The sequence below is a fragment of the Rhinolophus hipposideros genome, assembly GCF_964194185.1.
Source record: "Rhinolophus hipposideros genome assembly, chromosome: 3".
In the NCBI taxonomy this organism is placed as follows: domain Eukaryota; kingdom Metazoa; phylum Chordata; class Mammalia; order Chiroptera; family Rhinolophidae; genus Rhinolophus; species Rhinolophus hipposideros.
This window is the reverse complement of record NC_138049.1, coordinates 13,548,386-13,572,920: the sequence shown is the minus strand read 5'-3', so window position 1 is coordinate 13,572,920 and position 24,535 is coordinate 13,548,386. Positions and strand designations below refer to the sequence as shown.

Genomic DNA, 24,535 nt, shown 5'->3' with positions numbered 1-24,535 from the left:
TGAAATAATTTGTGAATATGTTCAAAGCATCTTTTTCTTTTAGGATACCCATAAATTGGCCCCACTTCATAAAAACAATCCTTTTTTTCCTAATTAATATCCAGATACAGTCTGGCTGCCTATATATAAATTATACATAAATATTTTTAACCTAACATTCATTTTTAATATGCAAAGACATAATACAAGTCTTCTCACGGTTTTCAAATAGGATCTAGATAACTAAACTACATTTAGCCAGTCTGTGTGTCGACACATATAATTGAACATGTGTATTTATAACTGTAAAATATACATCTGTATTAGTTTGCTGCTGTTTTAGTCTGCTTGGTCTGTCGTAACAAAGTCTGTAGTCCAGGAGGCTTAAAAAAAAAATTAATTTTCTCACAGTTTTGGAGGCTAAAGTCCAAAATCAAGGCGCCAGAAAATTCAGTTTTTGGTGAGACCTCTTTTCCAGGCTTTTAGATAGCTGCCTGCCTACTCTCTGTGTCCTTACATAACCTTTTCTCTGTGTGTGCCCATATCTGGTGCTTTTGCCTCTTCTTATAAAGGCACCTGTCATATTGGATTAGGGCCCCACCCTTAGGACCTCTTTTAATCTTTATTACCTCTTTAAAGACCCTACTTCCAAATATAGTCACATTCTAAAGTAGTGGGGTTAGGGCTTCAGCATGAATTTTGGGGGCAGGGGACACAATTCAGCACATACCAAGATCCTATAAAGATTCCTCAATGGTTGTTGAGTATCTGTCTACTTTTAATGAAAACATGTGTCTTTCTGGTAGTTTATATATGTGTACAAGTTTTATGCCAAGCTTTAAAGTTGTAAAACTATAAGCTGTGAGAACATCTCAGAAGTAGTTGCCATAAAGCAATAATAATTAATTGTATATTCTATAACATTGGATACCACACATTACCTCATGAGACCTTGTATAATAATTCCTGGAATCCCACTGAATAAAGCCTTAATTTACAACTGGAAGTATAATTATAACTAACTATAAAATTTGAAGTTACTCGTAAAGGAAAGCTGTAATTGAATAAATCTTTTTCCTCCTGGTTTGACAAGAATGCAGTTTCTTACTCAGGGTAGACACTCGTTAATCTCCACACATGACATAAAGTGTTTAGTTTCAGGTAAAAGAAAGAGAGCCACACACCTACCTCCTCCTTTAATACAAGGTTGCCTAACTTTATTGAAGTGTTCTGAAATCTCAAAAAATACAGGATTTATCTACACAGTCATTATTTTAATCTGTTATGATGCCTGCTGTACCTTGATTGTTCCAACGTCATTATTAGATTTGGTTCTGAGACAAGGGGATTCAGTAATCCTGCAGGATTTAAGATGTGCTTTAGGGATACGTTTTCCCATCTTAGTGCCTGTGCTGGTCTCTCTGCCCAGGTTGCTCTTTCCTCTTCCTGTTTCCCTCCCCTTTAGCCTCAGATGGTAGATTAAATGTCTCTTCTTCTGGGAGGCCTTCCTCGTTACCTCACACTGGATTCGTTCCCTGCGTTATACCTTTTGTACCATGTTTCCCCGAAAATAAGACTGGGTCTTATATTAAGTTTTGCTCCAAAAGATGCATTAGGGCTTATGTTCGGGGGATGTCATCCTGAAAAATCATGCTAGGGCTTATTTTCCAGTTCGGTCTTATTTTCGGGGAAACATGGTAACAAGCAACTCTTCTCTGAGCTCTTGTCACTATTATGATGAGTTGTTCAGCATCTGTCCATAAACTCCATGAAACAAACTCTCGGTCTTGTTTACTGATCTAATACAAAGCAAGACAAAAAGTAAGTGTTCAAGATATTTTTTTGCATGAATTAATGAATGAACTCAATTTATTTCAATAGTTATTTCTTAGGGTTTCTTATGTGTAAGCTATTATGGAGAGAGCAAGCATGACTAAGTCCCTAGTCCCTTCCACCCATGTCCTCACAGTACTAAGAGGACATTTGCATGTGAAATGGCAGATAGAAATCCAGAAGCCAAGTTGAGACTGCGTTGGAAGTTGGGAATGGAAGACCAGTGGCCTGGTTGGAAGTTCAGAGTGTTAGTCAACCACTCTTGGGTCTAGTCCAACCCAGAATATTACTCAGGCCATCTGACTTCCAATGTGCATATTGTTATCCAGGAATTTGGCATTCCAGATTGTTTTGGTGGAAAGAGGAAGACTTTCACAGGTGGAATATTTGGTCCAAATACTGGCTCCTCCTCAGACTTGCTCAGCAATCCTGTTACAATCACTTTTATGAGCTTCGCTATCCTGAGATGTAAAATAAAAATAATTTCTATTTAATAAGTTTGTTGTGAAGATCACAGTTCATAAGTTGGAAAAGTACTTTACATACTTAGAGAACCCCCACAAGTGTTAGCTATTACCGTGTTTCCCCGAAAATGAGAACCTAGCCAGACCATCAGCTCTAATGCATCTTTTGGAGCAAAAATTAATATAAGACCCAGTTTTATTTTACTACAATATAAGACTCGGTAATATAATATAATATAATATAATATAATATAATATAATATAATATAATATAATATAATATAATATATAATATCAGGTATGATATAATACTGGGTCTTATATTAATTTTTTGCTCCAAAAGACACATTAGAGCTGATGGTCCAACTAGGACTTATTTTGAGGGAACACGGTATATCTCTTCTATCTTAAAAATAATTCCTATCTTAAATACTCAGCACACTTATAATAGGTATAAATATCTGATTTCTTTGTAGGAAAAAAATACCTGACTCAGACACACCTGCTTTTTAATTTTATTTTTTATTTTTGGTGTCGTATACTGGATATAGCTTCATGATGAGTGAGATTTATTGTTTATCATCATTATAATGCTAGAGATTTACACAAACTTGTGAAAATTCTCTCCTCATAGTAGACTCATAAGTGTGTTGGTGGCAAGGTTTTCATTTTTCAAATGAGGAAATTGGCACACAGAAATTAAATTTAATGTGCAGGACTCATGTGCTGCCCATTCTGGCTTCCTTGTAACACATTAAGAGGAATTTTGAGATAAATTAATAATAATTGACTAGTCTTTATTTTGATGACAATACTACAGTTTAATTTTGAGAAATAGCATAAAACAATAAATTTAAAAAATAAATGTTACAGTTTTAAAGTGAGAAAATAAGACACTGATAATAATGATGGGGAAATGTATGTCGTGAGTCCAGAATAACACAGAATTCCAATGAAGACTTTGAAAATAAAATGTTTCTTTGTTGCCTAAGTTTAATATTTATCATCATGAGTTGCTATAATTTGTTTTATTGATGGGATGCGCTCCCAATCTAGAAAATTAGGTTTCCTTTAATCCTTCATTGGCTATCTTTTACCAAAAGTTATCAACCTATTACTATTAATGATGGTAGAACCAAATCAGTGAATTAAAAAATGAATTGAAAAATGCAACTTTGTTGGGATTGTTCAGTAATTCTTGGGAGAATTACAGTTGCATATAGATCCAAGCTTTTTCAGAGGTAGGGTTGGGAGTTCATGTTTATGATTTGACTTAAGAAAAATATTAAAGAAAAGCTAGTTGCTCTTGACCAAAGACATTCAGGTTGTTTTAAGCAGCAACCTATATATTTATATTAAAAATATTATTTTACTAATTCAGATTATAGATATTTATTTTATACAAAATTTCCCCATATTGTCATTTTTCATTTGTAAATAAATATACTAAATCAAGTTCTTGAATCATAAATAGATGCTTAAAGATTAAAAATTCCAGTGTTTTGCAATGTTTAAAGCAATCAAACTCTTCTTCCACAAGCAGTAGCAAATTCTCCATCTATGAAACAGAGAAAAGCTGATTTAGCATAACCTCTCTTCACTCACTAAGGTATTTTTCAGAAACCTTCTGGGAACCCTAGGTCTCCAAGGAACAGTTTGTAAACCACTGATCTAATCTAAACCCTTCATCTTTTAGATAAGAAAACTGAGGCTAGAGAGATTAAATGCCTTGATCAGTCTCAGGACTATCTAGCAGAAGAATTGAGCCTAGAATCCTAGATTCTAGTTTCAGAGCTCATTCTCTTTCCAGTACACTTCTTTATACCATCACTGACTTTTACCATGAAAAATAATTTATTAAAAATATGGGTGGCATATAACATATAAGTTAATGCACACAAACACATACATGTACTCCACGGAGAAGAAATCCAGAGTAAAAGAAATCATCTTATTCTATTCTTCCAGATGACATGATGATACCAAGACTTCATTCAGTGATCTGTTGATCTCGGGAGCTAAGGGAGTTCAGGCTAACCGGTTCATAGCTAACCTATGAATAGCTTTCTATTTCTGCTTAGAAGTGGTGGCAGCTGTGGTAGTAGGAGGGGATGTAGAACATGTCAGGACTAACTCAACATTGTAGAATTTAAAGCAAAGAGGAGCTAGGTAATGACATCAGGGTCAGAAAAGATGAGTGGTGAGAAACCATGACAGGAAAGATATAGCAATCATAGTGATGAAATTCCAAGGAGAAAAGAAATTTGTTTATTAACTTAGCATGAGTGAAAAAATGAGACGACTAATTAGTTATTTTCTTCAAAATTTGGTAAAAATGAAATTGATGTCCTGATGCCCAATGCCTACAGCTGTCTCAGAGGGATGGAGGCAGGTCAGTACTGTGTCTGTTAGTTTAGTTGGGTGAAACATGATGGCAGGCAACCCAATGCTTTGATCCTTGCAAGAACCATGCTACCTTCAGATGTCTTAACATAGACTAAGCAACTTTCTTACAAATTTGGCAGAGTATGATGGTATCAGCTGAATTTAAAGACTGAAGCCCTACTGACCACTCCATCAAAACTGCCTTTGTTTGTGTTACTGATCACCTCCCTGTTGCTAAATTCAATAGTCAATTCTCAGTCGTCATCCTGACCAATTAGCAACATTTGACACATTAGATAATTCTCTCCTCCTTAATGTGCTTTCTTTACGTGGCTTCTAGGACACTGTGCTCTTTCAGTTTTCCTCCTATTCCATAGATCACTCTTTCTAGGTCTTTGTGTGTTTCTCATCTTCTTTTCTGATCTCTTAATGTTGGAGTGGCCCAGACTCTGGTCCAAGGACCTTTTCTCTGTACTCACTTCTTGGTGATATCTTCTAGTCCCATAGCTTTAAATATCGTTTATATGCTGACGACTCTCTCAATTTTATACCTCTCGCTCAAAACCACCATCAGCTCCCTGACACCTCTATGTGACTGCTCATGTGTCTTCTTCACTTGAATGTCTAAAAACATCAAACTCAATTTGTTCAAACCCAAATCCTTTATCTTTCCCTCAAATGTGCTTTATCTGCAATCTTTCCCATTTTAGCTAATAACGCCATCTTTTGAATTGCTTGGGCCCCAAAAATTGAGTTATCCTTTACTCCTCTCTTTCCCTGACATCTCCCATTGAGGAAATTATGATGGCTCTGCCCTCAAATATTTTCAGAATCTGACCTCTTCACTTTTACTGTTGCTACTCTGGTCTGAACCACCATCATTTTTCTGCAAGTTTATTGCTTTCCCCTTGTTTCCCTATAGTCTATTCTCCCTACAGACACATTAAAAATGGAAACCAAATCACATCACGACTCTTCTCAAAGCCTTGCATGGCTTCCCATTTCACTCAGCCAGTGTCATTACAGGAGCCATAAGACCCTAGATCATCTGCCTTTTCCCCACTTGTACTTTTCACCTCCTGTCCTATTACCTTGTCTCTTGCTCACTTCACTCTAGCCTTGTGGGCGTTCTTGCAGGTCATGCACACTTCTGTCTTGGAGCATCTACTCTAGCTCTTTTGTCTTCCTGGAATGTTATCCCCCAGATATCTCTGTGCTTAACTCCTTCAGTTCCCTTACATTATTTGATCTAATATCAATTTCTCTATGAGGTTTACCCTGACAATTCCTTTTAATAGTGCAATTTGCATCATTCACACATCCTGCAGTATTCTCAGTCTCTTTACGCCCCCATTCTACTCAACTTCTTTAGTTTTCTATTGCAGTTAATTTTTAGATTATGTTTATAGTTTGATGTCTGTCTCCTTTACTAGAATGTAAGCTACAGATGGGAGTTTACAAACAAATAAAACATGTTTATATATTTTATCCACGGATGTATTGCAAGCACTTAGATCAATGCCTGCATATGTTAGGCAGTTAATAAATAGTCGTGGCATGCATGAATTCATAGAATGATTGAGTAAAACTGAAAATACATAAGTGTAGAGCTATGAATAGATTGAGAATCAAGAGTCCTGTGTTTCTACTTAAGGGAAAATATCCACTTGGGAGTTAAGACCTGTATAGTAGTTAGCTCTCATCACATAACAGAACCTCACCTCAAAATATCAATAGCCTACAACAATAAGGAAGTATTACATCCTGGGGAGATCGGTTAGGAGGCTACTGAGATTGGCTGGGCTCACTCATCTATCTGGCTGTTTTGCCTAGAGCAACAGGGATAATTTGGTTTTGCTTCACATGTGTCTCATCCTCCTGTAGGCTCGTCCATGCATGTTTCCATGGTAATGGCAGAGGCACCAAAAAGAGTAAGACCCAAATCACTAGCCCATTTCAAGCCTTTGCTTGCATTATCTGATGCTATCCAGTGGGCCAAAACAAGTCAAATGGCTGACTCCTTAGTCTGCGCGAGAGGGGCTTTCAGAGATGTATGGCAAAGTGGGGCCATTTCTGTAATCTATCGCAACCAGAAATATTAGCTTTTAAGATTTTGGACTAAAAAATAATAACAGAGTGTCATAGAATCTTAGACTTGAGAGGGACCTATGGGGTCATTTACTCTTTTCCCCCATCAGTGTAGGAATCCTCTGTGTTTCTGGCAGCTTGTGTTGGAGTGCTGAATACAGACCTGCATTTTATTTTTATGCCTCTCTTATATACATGATGAATAGATACAATAAGGCAGAAAAACCTAGGAGGAGATGTGAGCCCGTACTGCTGGGAATAATATATGAGCTAGTTTCAGATACGCTAGATTTCACTAAGTTATTCAGATGTACATTTAGTGTGTATGTTTATGAATGTTTAATCTGCTTATGAGTGCAGATTAAAACACAATTAAATGTAAGGCTGCTTTAATATTTTAGTAGAAGTTCGCTGCATATATAAAATTAACCAAAGAATATTGATAATCATATTGTTATTTTTATTTAATTATTTTTATACTTAAGTAATTTGATTGCTTATTTAGAGGTCACTTTGGTTCTTAAAGGATTAAAAGAGGGATCTTCATTTACCTTTTCAAGAAGGACCATGTCTCACCTTGAATGTTAGAAGAAATGCTGACAGTTTTTTAAGGATAGGCAAAAATTTTAGAGAGGGTCCCTCTTGTTTCCATAATTAGCTTTTGCAAAAATAAATGGTTCTGGAAATGATGTAAGGACCCTTTCTGTGGATAGAGCTTTAAACAAATGCAGAACTCTGGGGGCAGTAATTGTATGAATGAATTGCTGCTTTTAAATTCTGTAAGCCTCAGGCCTCATAAAATTTCATGTATTTGCCTTTTGTTTCCAATTATTTTGATTAGGATAATGAATGGTGTTGAGAGCAGAAAAGAACCTGAAGGTTACCTGGTTCACCTCCTTGTGTTCAGCTCATTGTATCGTGTTTCCCCCAAAATAAGACAGAGCCGGACCATCAGCTCTAATGCGTCTTTTGGAGCAAAAATTAATATAAGACCCAGTATTATTTTAATATAATATTTTACTATAAGACCGGGTATAATATAATATAATATAATATTGGGTATAATATAATATAATACCTGGTCCTACATTAATTTTTGCTCCAAAAGACCTATTAGAGCTGATGGTCTGGCTAGGTCTTAATTTCGGGGAAACACGGTACTTATCCAAGTCACACAGCTGGTGACTTATCCAAGTCACACAGGAAGCCAAGATCCTGAGTCGTGGTTCAGTGCTCTTTTCATTGTTCTGCACAGCCTTGCCGACCTAAGTGATTTAGATCATCATGAAAGATAGAAACATGCACAGATAGGATATTAATATCACATAGACCAAAATTATGACTTAGGAACAATTACTATGGACACAAAACACTACTCTTCAACAATAACATTAATCAACACATTTGGCTTAGTCGCACAGCTGACGTACCAAAATACATTTATATGGAGAGCGTGATGGATATTTTTCAGAAGAATTACTTAATATTTAATTGCTTCATATTGCTTAATATTTAATATAATTTGAAAAGAACATTTTCTCTTTCAGGCCAAATGTTTTCACTATTTTTAGGTAACAATTTCAGTATTTGTTGTGAAGCCTGTCAGTTTTCTTTTTTAAATGTCTAGATTATTCTGGTATTAAAATGGTGACTTTGTCAAGTAGAAGGAAGCCTGGTCAAGTGTTAAGAGTCTGACTCTTCCAAGGACCCTTGAGCAGGTCACTTAATTTTTCTGAACTCAGTTTTCACTTCTGGAAAACATGGGCTTAAGATTCAGTGCTCTCTAAAGCATCTTTCAAATCTTAAATTTCATGTTTTATGATTAATAAAGTTTAGATTAATAACGGAAAGGTCAGATTCTAAAGTTAGAAGTTGTGTATACAAGTTTCCGGATATGAGGAACAACCTCAGCAGCTGTCATAGTTATATTTCAAACTAAATTTGTAGAGCAACTAGCAACTACAAATACCTATTAGAATGGACAAAACTATAAATCTGTCCTCTTCACTAATTAGCCTGGGAAGTGAATCTCTTCTGAGTGGGGAGTATCTCAAAAATGAGTTTGATGTTAATAATGATACAAGCAGATAGCTATAACGTCGTTACAAATTATTTAGCCACATGAAAGAAAGAATTTAAGAACAAAGTTTGTTGAGATAGGAGTCTGAGAAGATAACTAAGATAAGCTCTTTTCTGTTACTAGAGATATCATAGTGATGCCTAACACTTGAGTTCCAAGAGCTGGTGAAAATTTTTAGTTTCTGCCTGGTGGAAGAGACAAAAGAAGAGGCGAAAAAGGCAGTGAATTTTGAGAAGTTCCTGATTAAATATCACACAAGCCAGTCTGATGATGTTTACTTGAAAACTTATCCAGGATGTGTAAATCAACAGACTTGAGATTGGACTTTTTGGAAATCAGAAATATATGCCAGCCCTAAAAGGGATCCTAAGGTAAAATATGGAACAATGTGTAAAAAAAATTTCTGGTTATACCTGGAGGCAACATACAGTTTAGGTTAAGCTTGACTAAGCAAATAAAAATTAGTGAGAAACATGTAAAATTATACTTAGGTGTTTATATCTTTAAAAGCTTGCTTTGAAAGACTCATTATTACATGTATTTTGTATTAAATATTTGGCAGTTTTATTTAGAAAATTTTACATAACAAATGCCAGGCCAAGTGCAAACTTCTTAGCCTAAATCATTTACAGATAACCTTTATTGAGCATTTACTCTGTGAAGGTGTTGGAGACACCATGGTAAAACGTGGTCACTGATTGACCACAAAGTCTAGGTAACCTAGGGGTGAAAAAGAGGTCACTCATAAAATGATGACCAAATCCCTTTATTTCCTTAAGAGACCAAGGATTGGAGTGGGCCTACTATATCCTGCTGTCTCAGCTCACCCACCAGTTCTGACCCTACTGATATCAGTGCTTCCAGGAATCAAGCAAGGTCAAGTTTGCTGGCTGGCCCTTGTATTTCATGGTTTCAACTTCTGGTTAATGTTCTTAAGAATGTGTCTTATTGCCAAGTTAAGTCCTGCCCATCCTAGATTTATTTCCCTCTCTTTATGGGTCTCCATCTCATAGAAAACATACTTGTGTGGAAACACCAATTCCTCATCAGGCTATTCTGAGAATCAAAGGCATGAGTTACATTTCAATAATTATAAATTGGCACACAGATGTTAGGTATTATTATTCATATATTGTGTAGCATTGTGGTTAAGTCTTTAGCTTTTGGAATCGGACCACCTGGATTCAAATTTTAACTCTATTTAGAGATGTGTGACCTTGCACAGGATAATTAACCTTTTCAGACCCCCTGTTTCTTTATTATCAAATCAGGATAATAATAATCCCTTCCTAATAATGTTGGGCAAGAATTAATGTATAGCTTTGAGTGTTATATTTGGCTTGTAGTGAGCCCTCCATAAAAGTTGGTTACAATGGGTAATAAAGAGTCACTCAATTTTTGCCTTCTGCACTTAATCTAATCTCCAAAGAAAGTGTGATTCAACTATATTATTAATATCACAATTAATAAAGAATTATTAGGTAACTAGTTATTATGTATTTAGTTCAATTTAGATAATCAGTGATATATAAAATGTGGTAACTAGCCCCAAGGAACCTATGATTTAGCGTTTGCTAACCCTGGCATTCAAACTTCTTCACCTTCTGAGTCACACCAAATTTTTTGGCTCTCTTTCCAACTTTCCTAAGAAACCTTTGGCTGCAGCAAACAGGTCTGCTAACTGACCACAGAACAAACCTTGTCCCTTTAAGCCTCCCTTCAACCCAAAGTTTCTTATTCATACTTTATTAGTAATACATTTTCTTGTTTACTAAAAGCCCTCTCTTTAATTCAGTTAAGACGCCCTGGAAATCATTTTTTTCCTCCTCTGAGTACTATGATATTCTTTCCCCATGTTAATTAGAAGGTCAGGTAAGCTGTTATCAGAGCCTCTGTGTTAATCCAGACACTAAGCTTTTTGAACCCTGGCAGCTCCAGGACAAGTTGGATGCATTGGTGTGCAGTGAATTCCAACCACGAGAGCAGTTTCTGCCTTCCTGGCTCTTGATTCCTGATTGGTCTCAGCTCCCTTGATTTTAACATATCCTTCAAGGTCTAACATATCCTTCAAGGCACATCCTCTGCCTCACCTCCATTTCTAGTCTTTTGTATGACCCCATCCACACAAAACTTTGATTTTTGACTCCTAGGTCACTTATCTAACTGTTCATTTTCTCTTATTGCTCGAATTAATTGTGTAGACTTTGCTGTCGCTTACTAACCATAGATATGTCAACCACTCAGCTCTGGATTCAGCACTGTCACCAAGTCCCACTCCAGCCTGGTCTCTTGAGTGGCCAAATGTCCATGCAGGTTAATTTCTGGACCTTTGGTTGTGCTGTTCCACCAGCACCCAGCCAACACCTTGGTACTGCATTTAATGTATCTTTGTTTATTGAAAACTTAATTAAAATATTTGTTATTGATAATGATTTTAATGATAACAGAAAAAGGAGAAGACCTGGTTTATCTTGGTGTTTAGCTAAATCATTTCCTTGGTGTAGTCTACTAATCAGGTCACATGATTAAGCATGACTCAGGTAATACCATTACCATAATGACATCTCTCTTTCTCTCTCTCTGTCTCTCTGTTTGTCTGTCTCTCTTTGCATAGTACTGTGGAACATTTATTATGTAATTTTAAACACAAAAAGTGATGACACCAAGGACTTCAATTATCGTAACAAATAAATAAAACTCTACATTAAGTCAAAGAAAATCACATTTTAAGGGAATGAAAAAGCCACTTCCAAAATTAAGTTAAAATAAGATTTCCTTAGTGTTGAATTATTTTAATAATATTTACTATCACAGACAAGATGAACTATTTTGTTGGGGGCTAAAACTTTTCATGGATATTTGTCTTGAGAAGTTCTAGCTATAGCATCTTTACTGTTGAATGATAATTGCTATTTTTTTAGCCTATACTTTTGTTTATTGTTTCATGGAAGATTCAGAAACATTCCTTTCATCATGAATTTTCCAGGTATTTTTTCTTGTAGGCAGAGATGAGCTCTATTTTTTCAAAAATAAAACATATTTACACACATTTCATTCTCTCTCTCTCTCTCAATATGGTTTTAATTCATTAAATGGAAGGTTTTCTTTTAAAAAATAAGTTTTAAGCATTGTCTTTAACAATAATTGATTTTGGAATAACGTACTACATTTGCTCCAGGGCTGCAGTCCACCATTTATTTAGTTGAGTCCTTCCCAAAATTAAATGTTGTACACGTGGAATTGATTCACTTCACAGGGATGCATTGTTTACTCTCAAAGAGATGTCAGTTTCTGGCTTTCTGTAATAGTAATGGATCTGAAAAGTGCCTATCCTTACCTGCACTTTTCATTTTAACTCACTGGGAAGGTAGGGGAGTGAGGACTAGGTGACTTCTTTGACTTAAATCCAATTAAAAAAATAGAGATTCCTCTGATACAGGAACAAATATCAAGATAAAAAAATAATAAATGGCAGTACAAACCCTAGCAAGATAAATTTCAAAAATACTGAGAATATTTTAAAAAACAAAATACTCTAACAAAGCCCTCAGGTCCAGTTTAGAGTGCTGAAATTCAAATAGGCAGAGCTGACTGGAGGAAAGCCAGCAGGGGCACAGCAGTGAAATGGCACGGGGGAGGGGGGGAGGGGAGGCTGGACGGGGGGGGGGGGGGGGGGGGGGGGGGGGTTAGGGGAGCAGTGGGATGGATAAACTGATGGTACTTGAAAAGGCAGAAAGGAAAAAGAGAGGGCAGGACTGATGAAAGAGAAGTGTAGAATGCTGAGGTATTGTGCTTGCAATCTGCTTAGAATACCAGAAGCACTGAGAACACCAGTGGAGGGTATGAAATGAAAACTAGATGCGATAGCACATAAATGTTTGGCATAAAACTTAGTTGGTCCAAAATTGCACATAGAGCTGACCAAGCAGAACTAGTGACCTAACAGTAGAAAAAAAATAGGTTTGAACTTCAAATAATAGGGTGATATAATAATAGGGTGAGTAGGAAAATAGAAATAAAGGAAATAGTTTCATAACTAAAGACTTAGATTTGGGGCATAATCCTCAAAGACAGACTAGTCTAGTGGAATCTACTCCATTACAAAAAAGAGAGAGAAACCTCTGTGATAAAAATCAGAGGGTTAAACTGTTGTAAGAGTTTACTTCTTCATATTTGGGGCATATCAGGGTTTAAGGAAAAAATATAGAAATTTAAGAGAGATTCCATAAGCACCATAAACATAGCTTATAGACAAACTAAGTTTTCTATTGGAAAGCAGGAAGATACTGGCTCAAGATTTAGTTGTCACTGTGAAATTTAATCAGTTTTAAACTTTCAGTAAACGTCTACATCAGTTCCACTGCAAGGTTCCACACCCACATCTGAAAAGATGATTGAAGACAGATGTAAGACATTAAAGGGTGATAGATAAACACATTAACAAAAAGTTGATATTAAAAAGTAAAATAAATGATTAAATTAGACACCATATTTTTAAAAAATTATGAGAAATTTAAAACTATGAGATATTTCAAAAGCTTTCTAAATAGCTGGTAAAATAGATGGAGAAGGATTAACTCAATCAACTCTACATCCCACCCAAGCATGACAATTGGGAGTTTACTTAGTCAATTGAGGAAATTAAAGCATACTTTTCTTTTGATAAACAGATGACTGTTTTTTAAAAAGGGCATTAGTTAATTTTGACTTAGGAAATAAATAGTTTAAAATCTTGAAATGGAAATGAAAAATACAGAACTACCATTAAAAATAAATTGATAGTGATTTTTATCTAGGAATCATGAAACACTTTTAATATTTATGAAAATGGACTAGACAAATGTTAGAAATTATGAACTGGATTAAAACAAAAGATCCTTTAAGGAGACACTTAGAACGGCCGTGAATTTTAATGTCCAAACAGAGCAACAAAATGCCAGCAAAAGCAATGTACAGAAACATAGGGTTTTCTTATTGAGTTATGTATATATTCTGAATTCTAATTTTAACTTACTTTATGTATTGTAAATGGATTAATCTAGCGAGTAGCTTCTCTTTGCTTTTTTATGGTATTTCATAAATATTTCTGTTTCATAGAAATATTTAATTTTTAAGTTGTGGAATTTATCATACTTTATCAGAGCTCATTTGGGCTTTGAGTTCTATGTAGTAAGGCCTTCCCTGCTTGGACACCATAAAGTTACTTACCTATATTCTGTTTTAAAAGTAGTAAAGCTTTCCTTTGTCTCATTTTATTACTGATTCCACCTGAAAAAGAATTTTGTGTATGACATGAGGTATGAATATAATTTTATTTTTTTACATCTGGATTAAAATTGTCCCAGAGCTATTAATTAAATAATATATTATTTCCCACTGATCTATAAAGTTACCTCTATTTTGCACGAAATTCCCCTATATGAGACATTTGATTCTGAGCTCTCTGCTATTTCTTTCCTCTGTTGGTCCATGCCTTCACTAAAACCGTGGTTTTAATTTTCGTAACTTTGTAATTACTTTGACTTTATAATCCTTCTTGAAAAGGAATTTATTCTTCTTCAAAATTGTTTTGGCTATTTATGGCTATTTTTGCTTCTAAAGGAATTTTTAAATCAACTTTTAATGAAATTGCATTGAATTTACAAATTAATTTAGGGAGAACTGACATTGTTATGATAGTCTTCACATCTGTTGACATTACAGAGCTCTTCATTTATTTTAGGTATTTTTAAATGACTTTCACTAATATTTTTAATTTTCTCCAAAAGATCTTGTATATTTAAAAAGCAATTATTCATAGCTATCTCATTTTGCTGGTATCTTAAAGATGCATCTTTAAAAAAGTGATATGATCTTATTGTTCCAGATATGTCGTATGTTTTGAACACATTTACAGATTTGAGATTACGTTGCCTATTTACTTCAATTTTCCCATGCTATTAAGAATCCTTCAAAACATGTTTAGGGTGATTACATTAATATTGCAGTATGGACAAACCATCATTTATTTATTTGTTGGTATTTACATTGTTTCTAACATTCACAGTTTTAAACAAGACTGTGAATGAATGGCTTTCTTGCTAAATCTTTGCACACGATAATTATTTATTTAGGATTCACTCTTCGAACTTGAATTATTGAGTCAAAAGGTACATACCTTTTCCATGGCTTTTGATATGTATTGTCAAAATCAATCCAGTGGGGGTTGGTTCAGAAACCACAATTTACAAAAGAACACACTGCAAACATTACAAATTATGACATATAGAAATATATATTATATGGATTACAACTGGTATTTAAGCATTGTAATTTATATAGGCTTATATTGAACCCTAAAGAGGAGAGTGAATACATGAATGAATAAACGATTCTGGCAGGATAGGCAACAAAAAGGTTAACAGCAGTTAGTCTTGGGTAAGGAAATTATGGATGACTTTTATTTTCTACTTTTTTTCCTTCTCTGTATTTTCTGTTTTCAACCACGTACACAAATTATTTGTGAATAAAATGAAAAGAAACCCAACTTTGATATTCTTGTATAGGTTTAGTGGGATAACATTTCTCCTTCATTTCTTTCATTTTTAGGAAACTGTCTTTGTGGCAATTCTTTTTCTTTTTACTTGTTTCTTTCTCTCTTTTAAAAGTGAGATTGACCAGCAATTTTACCAGGGATCTGTGCACATTGTTATTTTTGCAATTAGTAGCAGAAGAATTTCACAACTGCAATTATTTTATCCCCGATTTGGTATTTAACTATATTTCAGGTGAGCTCAGAAATGTCATTGGATGAGCTTACTCCATGTCATCAGCATGATAGTGCAATATCAATATCAAATGACAAGTTTCTTGCAGATTAATAGTTTCTTGGTTGTATTTGTGGTTTTTGATTTTGGAAGGCAGCCACTCTTGCAAATGGCAAGAATACACGAAAGCCACTAACTGCTCGCATACTGTTCACACTCCTAGCTTAAAACTGAAGCACAAATGTTTAGTGTGATTCCCTCAGTAGGTACTTCATGAAGCTGAAGACAAACAAGGTAGCTTTTCCATCCCTTATTAGAATATTTTTAAATCCCTCTTGAAGGTAAGTGGGGATAAATTAGGAACAAAGAGATTTCACAAACAATGAAAGCTTTCCAAACAATTGAGGGAAAAAAATTGTTCTCAAGCTATAACTTATGTCCCCTTCTTTTATTTGAATGTGTTTTCGTAAGGTAATGACTGGCAAACAGATTGACGATTTTGTGTTTAAAGTCACTTTTTTCTCAGCGAGTCATCTCTGCTCTCAGGTTTCTTTTCAGAAGGATTTTGTAGGTGACACCTGGTAGCTCATCCTGCTTGCTTGTTCCACATCCACTAGAAGTACACACTGTTCCAAAAAATTGTGAAGTTGAAATATTTTTATTTGGGCAACCTCTGCAATCAAGATAATTCACTCTTTCATCAGAGGATAAAATGGAAAAAGGCAGCTTAATCTCTGTGACCTTAAACTTCCACTGAAACTTAGAAACAGGTGAGCTCAGCTGATGAGAGCTTGGTGCGAATGACACCAAGGTCGCAGGTTCTATCCCATTACAGGGAATTGAAACTCAAAGGAAAAACTCCATTGCACTGGCAAAGACTCCCTGCGACATCTGCTAGCCATTCGCAGTGAGGCAAGGAGTGTAGATTTTTGGTGAATCATACCATAACTTAGGGAGTCTCCAATTTGAAGCTGGTTGTGAGACCAAGGAAGAGGCCAACTAAAGCTGGGAGAGGGGCCCTAGAGAACCCTAGGCCAGAGCACTTTGGAGGACGAGAAAATTTAATTGGGTTCAGGAAGTTGGTGTCGGTTCAGGCATTGTATTCAATGGGTGTAGCACAGAAGACTGGGTTCAGCCACCAGGATGGTTTTCAGATGGAGTCACTACATAAACCAGTATCAGGATATCTGCCTCTAAGGGACAGGACTCCCACGAGCAGTCAAGGGCTCTGGGGAGGGGCCATTTCTGAAGGCATGTGGGTAAGGGCCATAAATGCTTTCTCATCTATCACTGGGTTCAAGGCTGGGACTTGCTTCTGAAAAGCTTGGGCAGAAGCTTGACCTCTGGAACTTGGCCAATTGAGCCATCAGGGGGAGGTGTAGGTGAAGAATGGGGGACACATGGTAAACTACACGGCTATCAGCCCAGGCCGTGAATGTGGATATGGAATATATACTGCACTGATCTGAGAGCATGATTTTATTATAAGCTGCACCCATGGTCAAGTTGGAATGCTGACACACTATCTGTCTCCGCATTGGCTGGATTGGGACCAGGGAAGGACTGTTCTGTAGGTAGAAGCCACAGAAATCCAGGTATAAGATGCTATGAACATGAAAATAGAGGACAAAAGAGGGGGTATTGTGACCAATTTTAATTATAGTAAGAACTAGGTGGAAAAGATACCGTGTTTCCCCGAAAATCAGACCTAACAAGACAATCAGCTCTAATGCATCTTTTGGAGCAAAAATTAATACAAGACCTGGTCTTATTTTACTATAATATAAGACTAGGTCTTCTATCATATCATATATCATATCATGTCATGTCATGTCATGTCATATCATACCAAATATAATATAATATAATATAATATAATATAATATAATATAATATAATATGATATAAAATATAATATAAGACCCGGTCTTATATTAATATTTGCTGCAAAAGACCCATTAGAGCTGATTGTCCGGCTAGGTCTTATTTTCGGGGAAACACGGTATTCTATTGGCAGTAACGTTTTTCAGCTCTGACATAGTTCCGGATGGATATATGACATCTCTAGCACAGCACCGTTTAATGGAATTTCTGCAAAGAGGGAAATGTGGTCAGTCCGTTTTGGTAGCCACTGGCCACATGTGGCTATTGAGCACTTGAAATGTTGCCAGTGGGACTGAGGAAGTCTTACATTCAACTTAAATTACATTAGATTTAAATAGCAATGTGTGGCTAGTGGCTTAAAAGGACCTAGTAGAACTAGATGCTAGAGGAAGTGGTGGCAGCAAATCATATATTAAGAATAACAAATAAATGATTTTAAGAAATGATCAGGGCAAAGCCCTTATGGGTCTTTCCTCTTGGTCTTGGTTGTATTCTCAACCTCAAATAAGTAGCATTCATTTTTTAATTTATAAAACACAAGCTGCTTTGCCTGTAGTGATGAAAGTTCATCTCGTTATTGAGACTCAGCATAGATGGAACATTGCATTCATTTTCTAGACCTGTACTGTGCTGCAGTTTGTCCATCTGTAAAATGTCGATTAAAATCTTATTGGTATTTGTCACAAGCAGTAGATAGCTAATGGGTCAATTTGTCAATATTCCTGTCAAATTGTATACTAGTTGCTTTCCAAGTAGTGTCTGAAGCAGGCCTCACAATCTAGTCACGTGCAGGAAGAAAATTATGTAATGTCTTCTTCTTTTTTAAGTCTTGTTAAGAAAGTTGTATTTCAGGTTGTATGTGTTATATTCACAGACTGTGTTGGTGTACTAGTACATTAGTAATGTAATTCAAATATGTACATCTATTGGGGGTGCTTACTTAAATATTTTTTCCTAGTGGAGATGCACAATAAAAACACATAGAGCTCTCTTGTCTGTGGTATATTCTATAGAAAAGGCTATCCCTGGGGCTAGCCAATGTGATTAAATGGTCATCCCAATCTCAGATATTTTGATAATATAGTAACAGGGAAATTATAGTTATTGAGGACTTCTTTATGGCATTTTCAAAGACTATGTCAGCCGGTTCATTTATGTTTTGTAATTGTGTCTTATGCTCAGTACATTTTCATGTTTCTTTCCATGTCTGTACCTTTCCTATGTTTCATTTTCCCATGTCTTCATAGCTCCCTCTAATAATCTCTGAAAATCAATCCGAGGCTTCAGATCTGTGCAATCTCCCTTTGTAACCTGCTCCGACTCTGGGGGGGCCTTCTTCCCTGCTCACAGCTGCCTCCACAAGTGAGGTAAAATGAACACAATACTGGGAACTCTATTCCTGGGAGATTCTTCCTCCAGAGCCAAGCCCCACTGAGCTGGCTGCTGTCTGTCCTGAGCATTGTTACGTATCATCAGATATTACTTCGTTCTTACACATTAGACTGTGGCATGGCCCAGTAGGTAACCATTAGCCACTGGTTGCCATTTACACATAAATGAATTAAAATTATATAATATTATAAATACAACTCCTCAGTTACACTAGCCACAATCAAGTGTTCAGTGGCCATAGTGGCTGGTAGACATCATAGTGCCCAGCTAGAGACCATTTCCATCACCAGAGAATTCCACTGAGCTGTGCTCACAATTAGGAAACATCAATTTAGAGAAGGAAAGGAGAGGGGGTAGAATACAACAGCAAACCGAAAGCATTCTGTGTGGTTGGTATTTCATATTACATTTGGAAGTGAGTTTATGAATCCCTTAATTTTTAAATTCAGTTGAAATGAATTTTGGTTAATGTAAGTGAAGGACTGATTTAATTTTATAGTATAGCAGGGATAAGGGCAGAGACATTGGGACTAGCAGTTAATTTTGCATAACTTGCTTAGCCTAACTTTGTTTAATAAATCCTCCTTGTTAGAGCGTTTATAACAGCATCTTACTCATCCTTAACTGATTTTTTTTGTTGTTGTTGTGTGTGCCATTTAAAAACAATTTAGTCATGGAAGTTATCCCTTCTGATCTGTATTGTTTTATGGAAGAGGTGAACAGCTGGTGGAAATAGTCCCAAGATTTCTAATCCCACCAAAGGAAAATATGGTGTCAGTCTTTGCCTTGCACCATGACATTTGTGAAATCCAGGTTGGGACAGATCTCATGGTCTAATAATACAATATAAACATCCTAATAGGCCACTGCTGCAGAGTCTTATGATAACAGGAGCATTAGGAGTGGGAGAATATTGACCTTGATATCATTTTCACTTATTAAAGCTAAAAGCAGCCATTTTCCTAGCTGAGTGTTCATCGACTTTTGGTGAAAATAACTTTCTCAAATAACTTGAAATCTCATTCATTACATGAAGCTTCTACACACAGCAAGGTGTGGATTTTCACCTGTACCTAGTATTTCACTTCATATGCTCTCCTGCTATTTTGGACACTTTTATTAAGTCCCACCCCCACATGTAAACAGAATACATCAGTCCATTAATGGAACTCGTTATGCTCATTTGTCTTTGCCAAGAACTATCGAAAATGATCACAAATGACTATGTAATTATAATTACGATTTCATAGATGCATACACTTTATTTTTAACAAGTTCATTCGGTGAAGTTTCACCCTATTTCGAATAATGTCATCTGCAATTACAAAGAAGAATTATTAAATCGACAGTTTAGCTAACGTCTTTGGCAGATAAGCTAGTTATTGTATTTAATAATTGTAATTATTAATTCATTAGATACAGATAGTAACTCTAGGAAATTTATTCTATTAGAATACTTAAGAAGATTAAGCAGAACCACTTATTCTGATAGGACCTATTATCCAAAGTGATCTTTTTTCCAATTTTAATCCATATATTTTCAGTTTTAATTTTGTTTTCCCAAAGAAAGCTGAGTCTTTCCCAGTGTGACATTTCAGTTTTTGTAAAATTATAGTATGAAGAAGAGTAATGTATAGTCATTATTCTTTTCACTTACTAAGCTAAAAATTATACACATTATCGAATTACCAAAAAATTCTTGTAATAATCGGATCCTTAGTTCAAAAACGATTCCTTTTAAAAAGCTGTGACCATCTTATAATGTTCAAAGTAGCATCTTTAGAACCCCTCCTCCCAACCACCACCATTATTTTTCTTGTTTCCATTTAGGATATTTCATCAAACTTAAATTTTTCTTTCCTCTACTGCATGTGGTCTTTATGTGCTTTCTCCCTGAAAAATAAAACCTTCAATATCATGAGCTCTGTGTTCTATTCCTTCACTTTAAAATCATGGGAAAAATAACTGTCATTTCCTTATCCCTGTCTCCAATTCTCTCATCATTTTCAGTGTGCCAATTTTCTTCTTTTTCTTCTGTCTACTGTAAGGAACTTTTTACTCTGCTCAATTCCCTGCAATTTAGGGTTTACAGTTTTTCTGAGCTTCTCAGATTATCCTTTGTACCTGTGTCTACTTTTTCATTAAAAGAAGACTTCAGTCTTCTTTCCCCTTCATCATCTGTATATTGCCATATTTAAAAATCCATCTGCTTATTGACTGAAACTCACTGTCATCCTGCTTAAGCATACCGAATTTGTAACTTCTGAATGAGTTAAAAATCATCAGGTACTGTGAAAGAATTTTTTACCACGTTCGTGTTACTGCATTATGTGCAATAAAGCAGAAGTGAAATAGCTTATAATGAACATAATAACAAGAAATAATAATGAGAGGCTACATATCCTGTGCCCTGTGTCAGTAAGCCCATAAGGTAAATCGTCATTTTGTTAGAAAGTTGACAAATCATACTAGTATTGGGGACGGTATAGCAGGGAGAAGGGCAGAGACGTCGGGACTAGCAGTCTTCAGCTCTAATTTTGGTCAGTCCCTAATTGTAGGCCTTGGGCTAAGCCATTGTGACCTCTCTGAACCTTTCATTTATAAAATGGGGGTTAATATCTCAGATGTTTCAATGAAATAAGATGCAAATTACCCTCCACAGAATATAGCACAGTAGGTCTCTGAATTATAATTCTCTTCCTTCCAAAAAATGGACACTTCTGGTTTGGATTCAGAATAGGTGGGCTTCAACCTAGATAGAACCATTTCAATAGAGAACACTTTTCTTTTTATCATAATTGCAAAATGTACTTCCTGGGTTCCTAAACTTGCCTTCACTTCATCTACTAACTAAAATATAGGTATCATCTCTAATGAACATATTTGATTAAATATCGCATCTGATCAAATCTCAACTGAATATTCTTCCTAGCTTTTAAAATATTTCTAATTCAGTTACAAAGTAAGCCCATCACCTCATTTGAAATGATTTCTTCTACCTTTTCCCCAGTCAGATCATTCAGGCAGTTTTCATTAGTAATGATTATACAAGCCTTTTCCTTAGACATTGAGGTATCCCTATGGATAAACCTAAAAATCCGTGTGTTCAACTTTAATAGCTACTTTCTAAATTGAATCCTGCCAATTTAAAAAGGATATCTTCAGATTGTTTGTTGGAGATCTATAATGACAACAAAATACACTTTGTATACCATAACCATTTCCAAAAATATAGTATGCTTGAAAGTGATATCCACTTGCCAATTGTCAAGAATTTAAAAATTTGATGAAACGGATTATGCATGTGGCACTAGCCATCATGAAAAAGAGCAAAAGTTCTCCTGTGTCCTCTCCAGCATAGGAAGTATGCTTCTGGGGAAGCCCTTTTGTTACCAACAAAGCTTGGAACCTGCCTATTCATTTTCCATCTCTGGCTCCCTTTGGAACATAAACTAATTATCTATAATTTCATGAGCTATGAATAAAGTCTAAGATATTTTCTCTGAAATTATAGCAATAGGAGCTTTTTTCTTTCTTTTCTTTTTTTTTTTTTTTTTGGTCTGGGCTGTAATCTTCATTCTGATCCTCAATCCTTTATCACAACTTCTGACTTTGACTAAACATGGGCAGAATGCATGGCTTTTAAAAATGGATACAGGCACAAGAAGTACAAGGCCAGGAAGCCACTTAATTATCTTTCCAAAGTATTAAGACATCAAAGATTCAAATGATGAAATGAACCTCAGCTTATAACTGGTAACTCATGCCTGATGAGTTACCTAAGACTTGAACTGTTTTTACTGATTTATTTTTAAGGTTACGTATGTGTCTTATCTGGGTTTAAGAGTATTCTGGCCAGCTTACTTTGGATTTTCTGCCCTAACTATTTTAGACATCACTGACACTAGCTTTTGTATTTCGACCAAAGGCTTTTTTCTCTCTCATTCTCTCTCTTGCCCTCTCTCCAGCAGTAATATCTATGTTTTTGTAGGAAACCAGTAGTTATGTCAGGTTGCTAAGTATCTCCCCACTGAAGGACACACATTCTGGAATGGCATATATTTAGTATTTGACATCTGATAAACCTGCTTGCTTAAGATATTTGCAATACTCATCTCTGGCAATTGTAAGCAAAGCATCCATTTGGTATTTGGTGAAGTAAATAGTAAATGCGGACATGCTGGCTGCATCGAGATGCATTAATTTTTTCTGAAGAGTGGATAGGAACTTGTGAGAGTGAATAATGGAATTCAAATCAGATGGGGCGAGATATTTGATATTCAGGAATAAATCGTAGTATAATAAATCTGCTACTTTGTTTGGATCAAATGAGGAGTTGCTAATACTGAAATACAGTCAGAGGAAAGGCAAATGGAGATTCTATAGAGGAGGCTGGCCCTGGGAAAAGGCTACTGCCCTCAGTGGAATGTTTCTCCTTTGAAAGGCACTGGTTAGTTCAGTACATAAAACATTCATTGATCATTCGTTAGGAAAGCTAATTAATTTACAAGGCACAGAGTTAACTCTAGTGGGAAATACAAAGAACTAGTACAGCCCTGATCGTTAAGAAACTTTTAAATCTAGGCATGTTTCAGAGAGAGGAATTTCCTGGGTTATGGAAACAGGGAACTCCTTTAGCTAAGTACGGTGAGATGGAATTGCTCCTGACATATCAGTGATAAGAGTGAGCCATCTTTTTTTTGCTGAGCTGTCTAGTAGAAAAAGGGTGGTAGAACTTTGTGATCATTTAAGGCTTTTGAGTAATTTTCAATTTCATCATTCTCTGTTATTAGTACTTGTTCAGATCAGTGTTTTAAGCAAGGAGCCCCAGTGATTTGTGTTAATGACCAGGATAAGACATTAATTTGTTGTGTATCATGTATTTATTGAGCCCCCCCACCCCAGCACTGAGCTTCAGGATTATAGAGCATATCAGAGATCTCTAATATATTTAAGGTGGCAGAGTTCACGAATGAGAGTTTATAAAAAGAAATAACCCCTTTTAAGTCTCAAGAAATAGGACATGCACCCACTTGAGCATTGGTTAAAGCGCCTGCCGGGGTGAACTCGTTTGTGATCCAATTGTAGGATTGTTGTATGATGACTGTCCCACTGGCAGGCACTTCTTGTCCAAGAGAATGTAATTGCATGTTGGTGACTTAAGCGAGGCTGGGAGGATTCATCCATGTCCACATTAAGCAGGGACTTTATTTGTATCCAACTCTGCACCGATCAGCATGAGGCAAAGAAGAGACCCATGGGGAGGTGAGGAGACAAACTGTTTCTTTCACAAATCACAGAAGGAAAACTGTGGATCGGAGTTGCAGAACTGTTAAGGAATGGGAGAAAAGAGAGAATCTTCACAGGCTGAACCTTGGTATCTTATTTATTCTCTTGGCTACAGAGTGACTGCCAGCAGGAGACTCATCAGTGAGATATTACAGGGAAATGTGGCCAGGCAAGAAAAATAAGTCTTGCTTTTCTCCTCACCCCATAAATTTTGTTATTAATAAATCAGATTCTTAAAGAACAGCCTGCCACAGCTGTCTCTAGAAGCAAGATTTTCTTAGCAGAATTTTTATTAAAAAGCACAGGAGTTTTAAGAGTGAACATTATACTTTTAAGCCAAAATGTACGTTGTTGAGGACACATGTGGTTGTGACTTACCCCTTACTTGATTTGGA

General features: G+C 35.9%; 1 protein-coding gene across 1 annotated transcript in view; it reads left to right on the top strand.

The window, feature by feature from the left end:
- Positions 1-24,535, top strand: part of ESR1 (estrogen receptor 1) — a 362,043-nt gene that overhangs the window by 172,399 nt on the left and 165,109 nt on the right. The gene's annotated exons all lie outside the window — the stretch shown is intronic.